We start from the raw sequence: 14,630 nt of genomic DNA, 5'->3' as shown, positions 1-14,630 counted from the left end.
AGTATACACCAGTATTTTTGCAAATAAAAAAGTTGATTATATGATTTGTGTGAAATTGTGGACCACCCTAGTTTTGAATGACTCAGTATGAAAGCCTAAATTTTTATAAACAATTTTGTAGAAAATCATTTTTGTCTAAAATTTTATTTTCATGCTCAAAATGCAAAATAATAAAGAAATACATACTATGAAAATCTTCAAAATAGTTTTAAAGTCCTATCTTTCTTATTTCAGATTTCTCGTCAAAGCAGTCTATGAACGACTTTTAGAACTTAACAAAACGCAAATTTTCATGCAAAAAGATTGATGATATCCTTTTTAGTTCAAAAGTTATTAAAGTTTTTCTGCTTAAAATCATTTGTTTTTAAGGGCATTTTATTAGAGTTACAAAAATAACACATTTGTAATTTTTTGATATAATTTACAATTTTATTTTGTCTTTCGAATGCCGTCAAAAGATATTTTATATGTTTGCCCCAATCAAAAATATTCACAATCAAAATAGGCATGTTTTTGAGAGAAAAACAACAATAACTCCCATACGGAAAGAGATAACGAGTTTTTTCACTCACCAAACTACGCATTTTTCCAAGCTCTAAAAGTGTTTCATAGACTACTTTGATGAGAAATTTGAATTGAAAACTCTAGAGCCAGAAAACCAATTTTGTTCGGACCACCCTATGTCACCGTAGGAAAATAGCTCTAAATCGGTCAATTTAAGAGATATAAAAAAACTTTTTTTAGCAAAGTTGCTTGAAATTGAATGGTCTACAACTTTGCTGAAGCATGTATAGTATATTTTCTACAAATAAGGAAGTTAGTTACACAATTTCTATGAAAATGTGGTCCACCCTAATTTTCAATAACACCAAACAAAGGACCTTACTAATACAAACAACTTTGTAGAAGTCCGTTTTTGTCTAATGTTTCATTCTAAAGCTCAAAATTCATCTTTCCGCGTAAAACTGATTCCTGGACCACTGTGCAGCGGCGCAAAAAAATTTTTCTCACGTACCTCGAAAATCCTGATCTATTTCATCGTACCATCAGCAGAAAGCTGGGAATGGTACATTCAACGGTGTCTTGTGTTTTAAATCGGTACCACGAACTTTTGACCAACTATCGGAAAGAAAAAAGTGGCAAAAATCGATCTCCGTATAGTGTTAAGGATCACAAACGGGTAGTTCAAGCTTTCCAAAGGAACCCCAACAGTTCAGCTCGAGATGTGACGAAGAAACTGAATCTATCTAAAACTTTCGGGCAAAAAAACGTGAAGAACTACGTTCAAGGTCACCAAGTGGCTCGATAATTTAGTTGGTAAAGCGCTCGTCTAGCATACAAGAGTTCTGGGTTCGAATCACTGCCGAGCACGTGTTTTTTTTCATAATTTCATCCATAATTTATCCATCTTTACCACGCGTAATAAGTTAATCACTGTGATTAGTTTCAAGAGATATTTTCATTTATAAGTTCAAACAAACTGTGCTGCTTGGAATGTATATTGCGTAACTCTATTCATTTAGGGAAGGTACACCGGTATTCGCCATGTGCCAGTTATTCGCCACCCCAGATTTTATACCTTTTTACGACTTATATGGTTGCCAATTGTTTAGTGTTCGCTAAATTGCTTTAAGATGATACGGAAACATTCTTGGAAACCGCAAAATTTTCTCAGAAAACAATAGAAAAAAATCATTTTCCTTAAATTTTTTGCTCCTTTGCACCTATTTTTCGCCACCTGTTCCTGATTCGCCACCCTCCATAAGAAATCAACGTAAGTGGCGAATTTGGGAACCGAAATTAAAATCGTGGCGAATACTGGTGCAAGTGGTCCAGTATTCGCCACCACCATTTTTAATACAAAATCGAAATTTCTGATTAGTTTTTATATTTTTCCTGCTGAGCATGGATTGAAAGCTTTCGTTTGATGTATTGACAGTAACCGAAGGTCTTTTGATTCATAAATAAGCAATATTTTTCCTTAGGGTGGCCAAAACTGGTACACTTACCCTATTCCAAAAGTTTCCTATGAAAATTAATTGAATCTTCCTGTGAAACAGCTTTCAGAGCAGCTGTCCAAAAGTTTCATGTGAAGCTGTTCAAGAATGTATGTAGGAGCATTCAAGATTTTCTTACATCTGTTTCTGTTCGGGATGAACCACTGCGACCAGTTTTCTTTGATCTTTTTTGGTATACCCGTGTCCTTTGTTTAGTGCATGTCGTTCTACTCCATTACTATTGAGAAATAATGAAGTAGTCGTTTTTTATACAAATATCATTCTTTACCATTTTGCATAGAGCCTCTGTAGAAAAAGATACCGCTATTTATACCTTTTGGAGAAAACAGTTTGTCACCATTAAACTCTCAAAAGCGCGCCCCTTAATCAGGTTCGGTCACTAAGCTGGTTGAATGATACTGATTTTGACCATGCATCGGTACTCTAGCGTATCAAATTATTGTTTCTACTGTGAACAGGTTTCATCGCATGAGACATTTAGATTCCTTGATACAGAAAGCTTATTTTAGAAGTGAAGAGGTCTGCTACTCCACTGATTCGGAATCGTTTCCCTCCTAGATATCGAAAGATAAACTCTTGAACTTGGAAAGAAATTGTCTCATGCGTTGAAACCAACCTCAGATGCTGATTGAGCCATTTTTCCACTTCGACCTCCTCATCATCTAGGACAAATAGGTGGATCTTAGTGGCTTGTTACTCTCTTATACTCTTCCGACTGTAACTTATAAGTATTCACAAGAACAGATACAACAAGAGTACAATATGGTAGATCTTACCCCGTAACGCACCTCGTAAAGGTGATCTACCCGCGTTACAGGTAGTTGGACGTTACATAGTTGGACTAAACAATCCTGGAAAGCTGTTTAATTGCTTCTATTGTAGCTGACCAAAAGTTTCCAAGAAAACATTTTGAAAACTGTACAAGATTGAAAGCTCATGAAACTGTACATGAGCTCCAAGAGAAGTCGTTGAGCTTCCAAAAGAAATTGATCAAGTATACATAAGTTTTCAAGTTTTGCGAAGAAAGCTTAACATTTTTCAGGCTTAGAAGCAGGCTTTTCACCAGGGGGACGTAATACCAAAAATTAAAGAAGAAGAGAAGTAAGCTGTTCCAGTTTTCAAGAGCTTACAGAGAAGCTTCCCAGAAGAACTGCCAAGGTTAGGCGTAGGGTAGCCAAGGTAAGGTGTCAACGAGCTTCAAATAAAGAGTTTCGAATGAAGGCTTCGTAAAGACTTCCAAGAGCAGCTGTCTACGTTTCCACATAAGTCCTAAAATAGTGAAAAAGTATTCCGAAAACCTGTCCAATATTCCAGAGACAATATTTAGCAATGTTCTTGGAAATTCTTCGTACATTTTTACCAACATTTGCTGTCGAAAATCTTTCAGGGGACATATTTGAAAATGTGAATGGAAACTTTTGAAGCATTGCCCACGATGCTGCTATAAAGCTTTTTCGAAAGTGAGGATTGTACTGTTCCAAGAGTTGCCAAAAAAATTCAAATCCTACAAGGGAAATATCCAAAAGTTTCAATGGAAGCTGTTCATGACCTTCGACGGAAGTCCAAAATGTCATAAATAAACTGAAAATAATAAAAGTTTCCAGAGAATCTGTCCTTCAGGTATATAAGTAACCTTTAGAGTTTGCAAAGAAAGATGTTCAGGTCTACAGGCCAAATTCCCAGCCTTTGAGAAAAACTGTGCAAGATTGAGGTTGGGAAGCTGGACAAAAGAAGCTTCCTAAGCTTGCAGAGAATACTTCCCACGAGATTCCAGGGATATATCCTACATTATTAAAGAAATCTATTCAAGATTCTTTAAAGAATATGTCCTGTACAAGCTTCCATAAATCGTTAAAATTGTCGAGAGAGGCTATCTAAAAGCTTCCAAGTAAGGCATCCATTAGATCTAAGGTAAGCTGTCCACTGATTTTCAAAAATGTCTAAGAGCTACAAAAGGCAACTGTTAAAGAGATTCGAACGAAAGCTGTGTAGGAGCTTCAAAGCTAGCTATCCAAGAGTTCCAAGGGATGCTTCCTAGATCCTTTAAGGAAACTACACCCGATTCTGTTTTTGCACGGGAAATGCGTACCGTGCAAAAAAAGTTTGTTCAAAATTTCAAAAACCGTGCAAAAAAAGTAACACCAGTTCTCGACGTTTCATGCAAAAATAAGGTATTGGCGGAAAAAAATGTGTGGAAACTTTTTTTGCACGGCCGTGTAAAAAATCCGTGCAAAAACAGAATCGGGTATATTCAAGACTCTTCAGGGAAGCTTCTAGAGAGGTTGTTCAAACTTTTGTTTCTTCGTACCAACATTGATTTGCCTATATAAGTTTTCTTAGCTTATCTAAATCAGCCTATACTACTGGTTTTTCATTGCATAGTTCCACCGTTCATTGGTGGCAATCCATTATCTACTACTTCCGTTTCTGCACTTGGTTCTGCTGCTGCAACTGCTTCACTTTCTACTGCCCCTCCGACAACTGGGTTTGCTGCACTGGCTTCATCTGCTGGGGGTGCATTCGCCCTCGGCTCTGCTGGTTCCGCTGCACCTGGTCCGGTACCACTTGGTTCCGCAGCACTTGGTGCTGTTGCTTGTGTTACTGCGGCTGTTGTTGCTGCTTCCGTTGTTGTTGCCACTGTTGTTGCTGCTTCTGTGGTCGCTGCTTTCGTTGTGGCCGCTTTTGTCGTTGCTGTCTTTGTTGTTGCTGCTTCTGTCGTTGGTGCTTTTGTTGATGGTGCTTCAGTTACAGCTGGTACAGCAGCTCCAACTGCTGGAGCTGCCTTTGCACCTGTTCCTCCTCCTCTGCCACCTTTCATCATACCCTTCATCAAATTGGCAAACTTCTCGAAATTCAAATCGTAGTTCATGTTACCGCCAAAGCTCTGCCGACGGCTTCTGACCATTGCAACATCCTTCCGTGAGATTTGAAAATGCGAATTTCAGTGAAGTGTAGAAACCAATGAGTGAATTTCTTTTGCTTACCTCTAACCCATCAACGCCAAGAATGTGACTACCCATAAGGGTGATAACGGCCAAAGTCAATATTACAACCTTCATGGTGACGGTGAAACGGATTTAGACTGAAACTATCGCACAAATGCAATGCTATTTATGGCACATGGTTCTAAACCTAATTAGAAAACTAATTTCCCCCCATGACTTATGGAACGAATCCGAGTTAATCGAAGTTAATGAATGAAGCGTTGTTGCAAAGGAAATTTCCCATTTAAAAAGGCTCGTTAACTATTCGAAGCAATTCGGTAGTTAGATTCATTGATCCGTTCTAACTGGTTAAGTTCGTACCGCCGTTAACATCAAAGATAATCGTTTAGTAATACCTTGTAACTCGGCACATCAAAGCGAAAGTTGTAGGAACTCGCGCAAAAACAATGAAGTTTGCTCTATTGCTGGTTGTAGTCGCCCTTATCGCTGTGGCTTATGTCTCGGCCGACGAAAACACGGAGGTGAAAAATTTCCTAGTTTGGGATAACTGCTAGCTATGATTTCAATTTTTGTTTTTTTTTTTCAGGATCGATTCTATGACATGGTGGATCGCGTTGACCGTGCCATCAGGAACCGACGCCAAAGCGTGAATGGTAACCAGAAGTTCGATTTGGACTTTGAGAAGCTGATCAATTTGGTGAAGTCGATGCAAAGCGAAGGTTGATGATGAGCCGAAATCGATCGCAAGTATGTTGTAGATGAATTGTTTGGTAATAAAAATTTAGAAATCAAAAAATCTCCTGAAGACTTATCAACTTTCTTATCACTGTCCTTTTTGTAATTCAATTTTAGCGTCGTGATCTTCGATATAAGATAGGTTCAATGCATTTTAACTTGTGCAGAAACATTCAGCAACAATAGTTGAATTTGAGCAAAAAGTTTTAATTATATATTATATTTCGATTTTTTTTTTTGTATGTTCAGCTTGCTATTAGGTATAAAAATTCCATTTTGAAACCCTCATAATACTAGGATTGCTATATGATAGATAGAGCTTATGATCTTCAAAAAGTTTAGGACAATTTGAATTGTAACAATCTTTTGAAACGTTAGACTATTGATGTTAAGTCTGTTGTTGGTCACATTTGAAGTAGTATAATGGTTTTAAAATCGATTCCAATCAAAAAGTAGCTTTTCATACTGCATTAAAACAATTATTTCTGATTCCTGGGCTATAATTCTGACTTCTTATTCATCTACTTGGCGTTAACGTTCCTACTGAGACAGAGCCGGATACTCAGCGTAGTGTTCAAGGGGTGAGACAGCCTACTGATTTTGAGTTAGATCATGAGTTGCTTTGGAGCAACTCTGAGTAACTCAACTCGGTTGTCATCATATGCACATAGCAACCAAAAATGCTTATCAAATCCTAGAGAAAAAAATTATCCACGGGGCATACTGGTTGAAAATAGAAGCAAGATCTAACAGTAGTAAAAGTGGATTTGCTGATTTCTGAGTAAATGTGAGTAACTCAGAGTTCGCTCGAGGCGCATAGCCAGCTCAAAGCAAAGCTGTCCTCCCCTTGGTAGAGTTCTAAGAGCACATCCACAGTTCTTAACTGAAAACTTTCTTTGCCTAAATTGCCATTTTCGAATTCGTCTATCGTGTGGCAGGTACGATGATACTCTATGCCCAAGGAAGTCAAGGAAATTTCCATTATGAAAAGATCCTGAACCTACCGAGAATCGAACCCAGACACCTTCAGCATGGCTTGGTTTTGTAGCCGCGGTTAGACTCGGCTAAGGAAGGCCAATCCTGACTACTAATTGGAAATATACAATTGACGATCATGTCTGCACTTTACTGGTTGATATTTTGAGTTAATTTCGAAAAGAAATAGTACAAAAGCAAGTTTCCTGGATTAAATCTTTCACAGACATGTAATAAAATGACTCATTTAACGACAAGCATGACATTCCAGGAAAAAACAATTCCCGAACCAATTGAGAACGTTCAATTTGCCGCACCAATCGATTAGCATCGTTGTGAAATCCGATTTGATGCACCTGTTTTGCACCTTCTCAAAAGAAAAAATATCTGCCACAAAAGTATGGAGAGACCTCAGTTGATATCGAACCACCATGGAGCTGACACTGATTTTACTGGTAACCTGCTGCCTAGTGTTGCCATCGCCATCGATCGTGATGGCACTCCCGAACGGTGGAATGGTTCTGCAAAGAAAAATGGAGCTCGAATCACCAGGAATGAAAACGGAGGTGATCCAAACCGTTCGAGAGCGGCGACAAAGCCGGGGAAACTCCAGACACTTCGATACGGGCTTCGTCTAGTTCCTGGATGTGTGGATATTTCATTGCAAAGTAGTGCACGTGGTGAATTTTCTCATAGTAAAATAAACTATATTGAAAAATAATACTATAAAAAATGATAAATTTTAATATCTATAGTTTAATTCAGTGGTTCTCAACCTTTTTGGGATCGCGGACCCCTTGACGTATTTTCAATTAAGCTGCGGACCCCTAAAATTTTCAGAGACAGAATTCAATAAAAGCACACGTTTGGTTTATTACTCTGTTTTTTTTTTATTAGGCGTATATTTACACATCAATTCAATTCAAGGAATATTACATTTGAGATCATTGAACCATTTTTAGTGCGATTGTTGAGTTTGCATTTGTGATACTAGTTTGGTGATCCGAGGTTGCGTATCTGACAGCGCCAATCTCATGTCGTCCTCAACATGCAGTCTATTTCTGGCTTTTGTCTTGATTTGGAGTAGGCATGAAAATCCGCTTTCACAGAGGTAGGTTGATGCAAATGGAACGAGAATCTTCAGAGTTTGCATGGAGACTGCGGGGTACGATCTGTACATAGTACACCAAAACTGATTCAAGTTTTTCTCGTTATACAAATCACGAACCGAGGAATCATTACGTAGGTCCAAGTATTCATCCTGAATTCTATCAGGAAGGCTTGCCACATCCAATGAAGGAGAAAACGGGTTTCGAACTAAAGCAGCTTCTTCTTGCGTCAATTCAGGGAAATAGCGCTCGAATTGCTCGTCCAGTGAATCCAGATGAGCAATGATTTCTGTTTTGAGTTCCGTTTCTATTTCTTCAGCTTCTTCATCAAGCATACTGCAAAGTCTTTCGAACATGGCGACATTATTAGCCTTAACTTTTCGACGCCAGTTTTTGATTTTTGCCACAAATGCTTGCAGGCTGTCTTGGAAAAGAATAAGATTGGTTTGTTTTCCTTGCAGTTTCAAGTTCAATGAATTGAGTTGATCAAAGATGTCTGCCAGATAGGCGAGACGCTTGTTCCATCTGGTTTCGTAGAAGTTACCAAGAAGATCCGTTTTTCCCTGCGTTTCTAGGAATGTCTTGATCTCGTGTTTTAATTCGAAAACACGATTAAGGACATTGCCTTTCGACAACCATCGAACAGCAGTATGGAAAAGAAGAGTTTCGTGATCTGAGTTCATTTCCTTACAGAGTTCTTTGAATAAACGAGTGTTCAATGCTCCAGACTTGATATGGTTTACGATTTTTATTACGGAATCCAGCACTTTTTGCAAATCCTTCGGCAGTGTCTTGCTGGCAAGGGCATATCGGTGAATCATGCAATGAACACCTTTAGCTTGTGGAGCGAGTTCTTTAATTTTTTTCTGGAACCCTGATTTAGATCCAAGCATAGCTGGAGCACCATCAGTACAAACCCCGCAAAGTTTCTCCCACTGCAAACCATTGGAATCGAAAAAGGTTTTTACCTTAGCCATAAATGTCATCACTTATGGTAGCAGTTTCCAAATCACTGCGGAAAAGAAACTCTTCCTTCAAATTATCAAGGTGAACGTATTTTACGAACACCAAAAGATTTATCCAGTTGGATTGCGAATAAAGGGGACTGCTTGATTTCCTCCAAGACTTGAATTTTAACGTCTTCGGACATATCAGCTATTCGTCTTTGCACAGAACTATTTGACAAAGATACTTGTCGCATTTTGACAGCACTTTCCTCGCCAAGAACCAAACTTACCATTTTCAGCATGCTGGGCTTGATCAGAGTTTCGCCAATTGTGTGTGGCTTTTTGTTTTTTGCAATTTCCAATGCTGCTTCATATGACGCCTGAAGAACAGCGGTATTTTGTTGTTGAATGCTGCCTGTGGCGCCGAATCGCGATCGTATAAGGCCGGTTTCATGGCGTTGAAAAAATGCCGTGTCCTTTTGAATGTGCTCGGGATGTTTCGTCTCCAAATGCCGTTTCAGTTTCGATGGTTTCAGTGCTTCAACACTTAACACGATATTACACAATACACATTGTGGCTTGTCGATTCCATTGATGGTAAGAACCGTGAATCCATATTTGATGTATTCTTCACAGTACTTTTTTTTCTTATCCATTTTTGCGGCGCCTGTAATAAATAACACTTGTAGCTGTTCCAATTCATCAAGAAGTGTTTACCCACACGAATTGATGAAATTTCCGTGGAACTCGAGCTCAAACGTTTAAAATACAACGAAGCAAATCGATTACAAACGTTAATTTCACTACGAATTTTGCAAAGAGCGTAAACGAATAATGCAAAGCTCAACCGGCCAGTTTTGTGAATGACATTTCTTCATTAAGGGGATACGGGACAGCATTTACGACAAAGCCACTGTGCCGGTTCAATTACCAAAATCTCATGAATACCTCAAATGTTATCAATGAAGTTTGACACAAAAATAGCATGTGTGTTTTTTTTGCAAATTGAAAACTTAATATGTATTGTATTGCAAATAGACATGATTGAAAAGTTAAAAAAAAACGCTGCGTCGAAAAATACGCTCTTGCGCTAATTCACCTTAAGAATATAAACAAAACAAAAGATCTTCATTCATAGCAATCATGACTGCTTGGTTAAGACCCAAACATAATGAAACGGCATTGCGACAACAATGGAAAAACGGCAAGCCCAACGTGAATGAAAGTTAAATCTTTTGATCCATGTCGTCTGAATCATAATTCGGTTTTTACTGACACCTTGGTTGAGTGATGTTATGCATGCCAGAAAGGAACATTTGTCTGAAATTTAATAATTGAAGAGGACACGGACATTAATTAACCAACGACTGTTTAATTTAAGGTTGACCAACCGAGGACGGAAAACTTTATTGAAAGTTTCCATCGATTTTAAATTTTTCTGGTTTGCAAAAACCTTATTAATATTGGAAAGAATACTGCAAATTTTGCAAATATTGTTAAAAAATGGTATTGTATCAAATTTATAAGTGCATTTAAATTATTTTTTTTTTCAATTTTTGAAATATCTTACGGAAAATTTGTTGCTTAAAAGGAATGGTCGCATCAAAAGGCTTCGCGGACCCCCTGATCAGGCTCCGCGGCCCCCCAGGGGTCCGCGGACCACCGGTTGAGAAACGCTGGTTTAATTGATATAACGGTACGAAATTCTTGGAAAATCATAGGAAATCTAATCGAAACACTTTTCAGACTTGTAAATTAAGGCTTGTCTGAAGCTAATGAGCTAGAATCGCTCCCCATTTTGAGCAAAATTTGCTAAATATTTTGAAAAAAAAGTGCTGTATATTTTACGATCAAAATCAAAAATAAAATATGAAAATATTTAAGATGAAGTGCACATTAAATTGAATCATTTCAGCTCTGAACATTTACTCAAGGTATATTTTTTTCGAAACAACAAGTTTTATGAATATTAGCTCGATCAAGTTAATAATAGGCGTCTTGCCTCATGAACAGTGAATCAAATTGTCATTGAAACTGACGCAAAACAAGCAACAAAATAAGCTCACTGGTTGTGCCAACATTTGCGGACTTGGAAACAATCCAAAGAAAAATTGTCATGACAAACACAGGGGAAACATTGTTGCACCCCTATCAACTCGTAATTAATAAGTAATTTTTGGCACAAAATGAAATTTCCTCGATGATTGTAATATTATAATATAGCGAAGTTTTCCAACAAGGAGAAAATTCTCGTAAATTGTAACGCAGAGACTAGAAATTCGCTACGTACGTGATGAGTCATCACTGCCATATTATTTTTCAAGTTGTGACAAATTGTTGTTGCAAAACAAGATTGTTGCTACAAGAAAAGGAGATGATATTGTCTTTGTTGCTGCGTTTTGTTTGACAATTGATTCGCTGCTCGTGAACGATTCATCCAGAATTTGTTTTTTATCATTAATCTACAGTTGTACGCAATGCGATTGTGACTGTTGACGAAGATATAAGCTAGACATACTGGTGTTAATATTTTGAAAAAAAAAAAAAACGAATGACACGAATATGTTAAAATCTCAACTGACAATTTAGTTTAGAAATACTACGACATTTGCGAAGAGATTGTTGTTTAGGATGCTCTGAACGATTTTATGTACCTTGATGCAGATTTCAATCACTAAAACAACCTTGATCGATGCAGATTTCAATCACTAAAACGTATTTTTTTTGTTTCGATAAATTAATTGTTCAGGAATCATATGAGTACAATCTGTCAAATGACAGTCAATAGGCCACACGAAGGGTTAGACTAGGAATCTTCTAACATATAAGCATAAGCATTGCTGACCGTAAAATTCGTAGTTGCTACTCCGTGATTGACCACAATAATCGAAGTTGCAAAAGGATTCAAAAGATGTACAGGGTGACCATCCATCCGGGAAAAGCGGGAAAAACCCGGGATATACAAATGACCAGGGAAAATAGGGGACATACCCGGGGATTTGGAGAACACGGCGGGAAAATATGTATTTCAAACCGAGAATACCGATTTGTTTAAATTTCAAGCACTATGGGTAAAACTAGATTCTTTTGCAGGATGTGCATGACTGTCTGCCAACTTGTACTATGCACCATAACTAACTTTTGACGAGTTGGTAGAGAGATAGTTAACATTTAAGATCCTTGAACATTTCTAGAAGGGGACTTAGGAATTTTAGGTTCTTGGCGAGATGCTTGTTAGGTTTCTTTTTTGATTGATGGCAAATTTTTGATAAGATCTTTGCTAAAATCCTAACGGAAATCAAGCCGATAATTGAGAAGCCCAAACACAAAGGGGTGTAAGTGACATTTTGGCCGGTTTTGAGTTTAATATACTAAAATATTCGACTGTTTTAAAGCTATCTAATGGTATTTTTATATGATTTTTCGTCCAACAGAAAAAGTAACATCATTTGACATTATTTTAGCGGCTAGCATGCAATTTGTTTCGAATGAAAATATGCTGAAAAAATCAAAGTCGATTTTTTCAAAACCATTTTTTGTGACTTAAAACCCTTTTGTTTCTAACCCCCTCAATTGATAAGTTTCTTCAAACTTCTTTCTGAGGGATCATTGAATAGTCTATAAGTATATAAAAAATAAGGTTGTTAGTTGATTCTAGAAAAGAGCCTTGACGGATTTTGCTAGAAATTTCTAGTAGATTCGTAGGAATTTGCGAAAATCTAAGCCAAGAAAATAGATTTTTGGGATTTCTGGGGTTATTGATGGTTCTGATTCTTGGTGAAGCCTCGTCTGGAATAGTTTGACTGGTCTTTGATATATGACAAACTTCTTATGAGGTCTCTGAAGAGATTTAATATGATCTTTTTCAGATTTACAGCGAATTATTACAATCATTCACAGCAAATTTCTTGTTATATTATTTAAGAATTTGTGACAAGATCTTCGAGGAGTAAATAAATAGCGAGGTCTTTAAGGTATTCTTGGCCAGATTATCGTTAAGTTCTCGACCATATTCTTAGCACAATCTTTGAATTTTGGATTTATGTCAAACATTTAACCATCTCTCTGAACTTCCTATAAATTATAGGGAGTGGACGCTCTGTTAGATGTTTCAACCGTCAAATTCAAACCGTTTGAGCTCACAGTATTTCATAATTATAAGCAAAAATACTTCATTAATAAGTTAGATCAAGTCTGGAGGACTTTGACCATTTTGTTTTAAAAAAAAGAACAAAAATATCATGTTGCAGGAATATTTTGTCATGCATTTTTTAATCTTTTTAGCATCCGGGAAAAATTCGGGCATTCTAAAACTGATTTTGAATGGATGTAGCTTTCCATCTTCAATTTACACTTTAGAGAACTCCAAACATGAAAAAGTCAATAACGGCGCCGGACACGTCCTTACGGTCGTCGGAGAAGGGAAGGAATGCTAGTGTGCCATTCATTGTTTCTAGAGACCGAGGTCACCTCTACATCTCCATGGTTGTCATGGGAAGGAGTTTTGTTAGTGGGGAGGGACCATAGCTGTGTGATCAGGAGTACTCTTGATTAATGATGCAATTCATGCAACCTCAGTTCAAAAAAACACCTATCAGTACTTCAAATACAATGTGAACATACGGTAAGTCGACATTAGCGTCGAACCATTCAAAGGTTTTCTGAAAATGATAAAAATAAGGTAAAAGAAAAGGTATGGGGTTTCTACTGTTATGTAAAACATGTACAAGACTACCTCGAAATTTATAGTAGCGAACTGTACATATTTCGTTTGATCAATTCATATAAGTAGCATTCCTACCGTTGTCATGATAAAATACATTTCTCGAAAACTTATTCAAACAGACTCAAGTAAAAAAATTAACAAACTTACTTTATGGATTCTACGTGTTTTGCAGACGAAATTCTACACGTTGCGCTCCGAACCAACTCGATTTTTCACTTCTAGAACGTTTACTTTCTGGATTTACAAAACGACGAAGGTAAGATTTTCAACTTTCGCAACCTAACCACTACTTTCGCCGCTCCGCTGTATGGAGAGACAAAGTGACAACCACGTATCAAAACAAAACACTTCTTGAGTCGGTAACAAAAAAGTCGCAAGAAACTGAATAAATCGGCTTATCATTTTGTAAAAAAAAAATTGTGGAACTTCCTAGTTTTCGAACGCGAGCTTAACTGCCCATAACAGCATATTTGTAACATTCGATTTGTAACTCCCGTGCAAAAGTTTGGGTTCACCCCCTAAAAAACATACAAAAGTGTTCTGTCCATATCTCTGTGGTAACACGTCCAATTGAAACTCTTTAAGCCGCATTGTTTTTACTTCGTATGTATTTTTCCAAAAACCTTTTTTTTAATTTTTTATACTAAATTTTTACTTTAAGTTGTTATTTTTTCAAAAAACACACTGAAAATCATATCTAATTTCCTCAGCATTGGATCGACCAAAATTTGAAATCAAAGTGTCATTAGAATCATAATCTTATATTTTTTGAAGAGAACCCACGAAATTTAGGCGGAAAAATCTGGAAAGTATTCAAAATCAATGAAACAGTCAGTCAAGTCATCGTGCAAAAGTTTGGGTTCACCCCTCAGTATGATGCAAATCGTGCAAAAGTTTGGGTTCACCTGAGCCACACGATCATCATTTTTGTCAATATCTCTGCCATTTTTCAACCGATTTTAAAAGTTTAAAGCTTTTTTGAGCGCAAATAATGGCGCGTACATGATTGGTTTGAGATTTCACAGATTTAAGTAAGTTCATGTGTACCCAAACTTTTGCACAATACACCATACTGAGGGGTGAACCCAAACTTTTGCACGATGACTTGACTGAGTGTTTCATTGATTTTGAGTACATTCTAGATTTTTCCGCCAAAATTTCGTGGGGTCTCTTCA

At 37.2% G+C, this 14,630-nt stretch overlaps 1 protein-coding gene and 2 long non-coding RNA genes across 6 annotated transcripts in view; 1 reads left to right on the top strand and 2 right to left on the bottom strand.

The window, feature by feature from the left end:
* Positions 1 to 14,630, bottom strand: part of LOC5577739 (ras-related protein Rap-2a) — a 439,757-nt gene that overhangs the window by 149,330 nt on the left and 275,797 nt on the right. The gene's annotated exons all lie outside the window — the stretch shown is intronic.
* On the bottom strand, positions 4,764 to 5,176 carry LOC110678620. Its single transcript, XR_002501783.1, has 2 exons — positions 5,003 to 5,176; positions 4,764 to 4,932 (listed from the first exon to the last, which is right to left on the bottom strand). It is a non-coding gene; the product is annotated as an uncharacterized LOC110678620 (long non-coding RNA).
* Positions 5,276 to 5,687, top strand: LOC110678619. Its single transcript, XR_002501782.1, has 2 exons — positions 5,276 to 5,484; positions 5,550 to 5,687. It is a non-coding gene; the product is annotated as an uncharacterized LOC110678619 (long non-coding RNA).

This window comes from Aedes aegypti, chromosome 3 (assembly GCF_002204515.2).
Source record: "Aedes aegypti strain LVP_AGWG chromosome 3, AaegL5.0 Primary Assembly, whole genome shotgun sequence".
NCBI classification, from domain to species: Eukaryota; Metazoa; Arthropoda; class Insecta; order Diptera; family Culicidae; genus Aedes; species Aedes aegypti.
The sequence above is the reverse complement of the archived record's forward strand: the minus strand, read 5'-3'. Positions and strand labels throughout refer to the sequence as shown.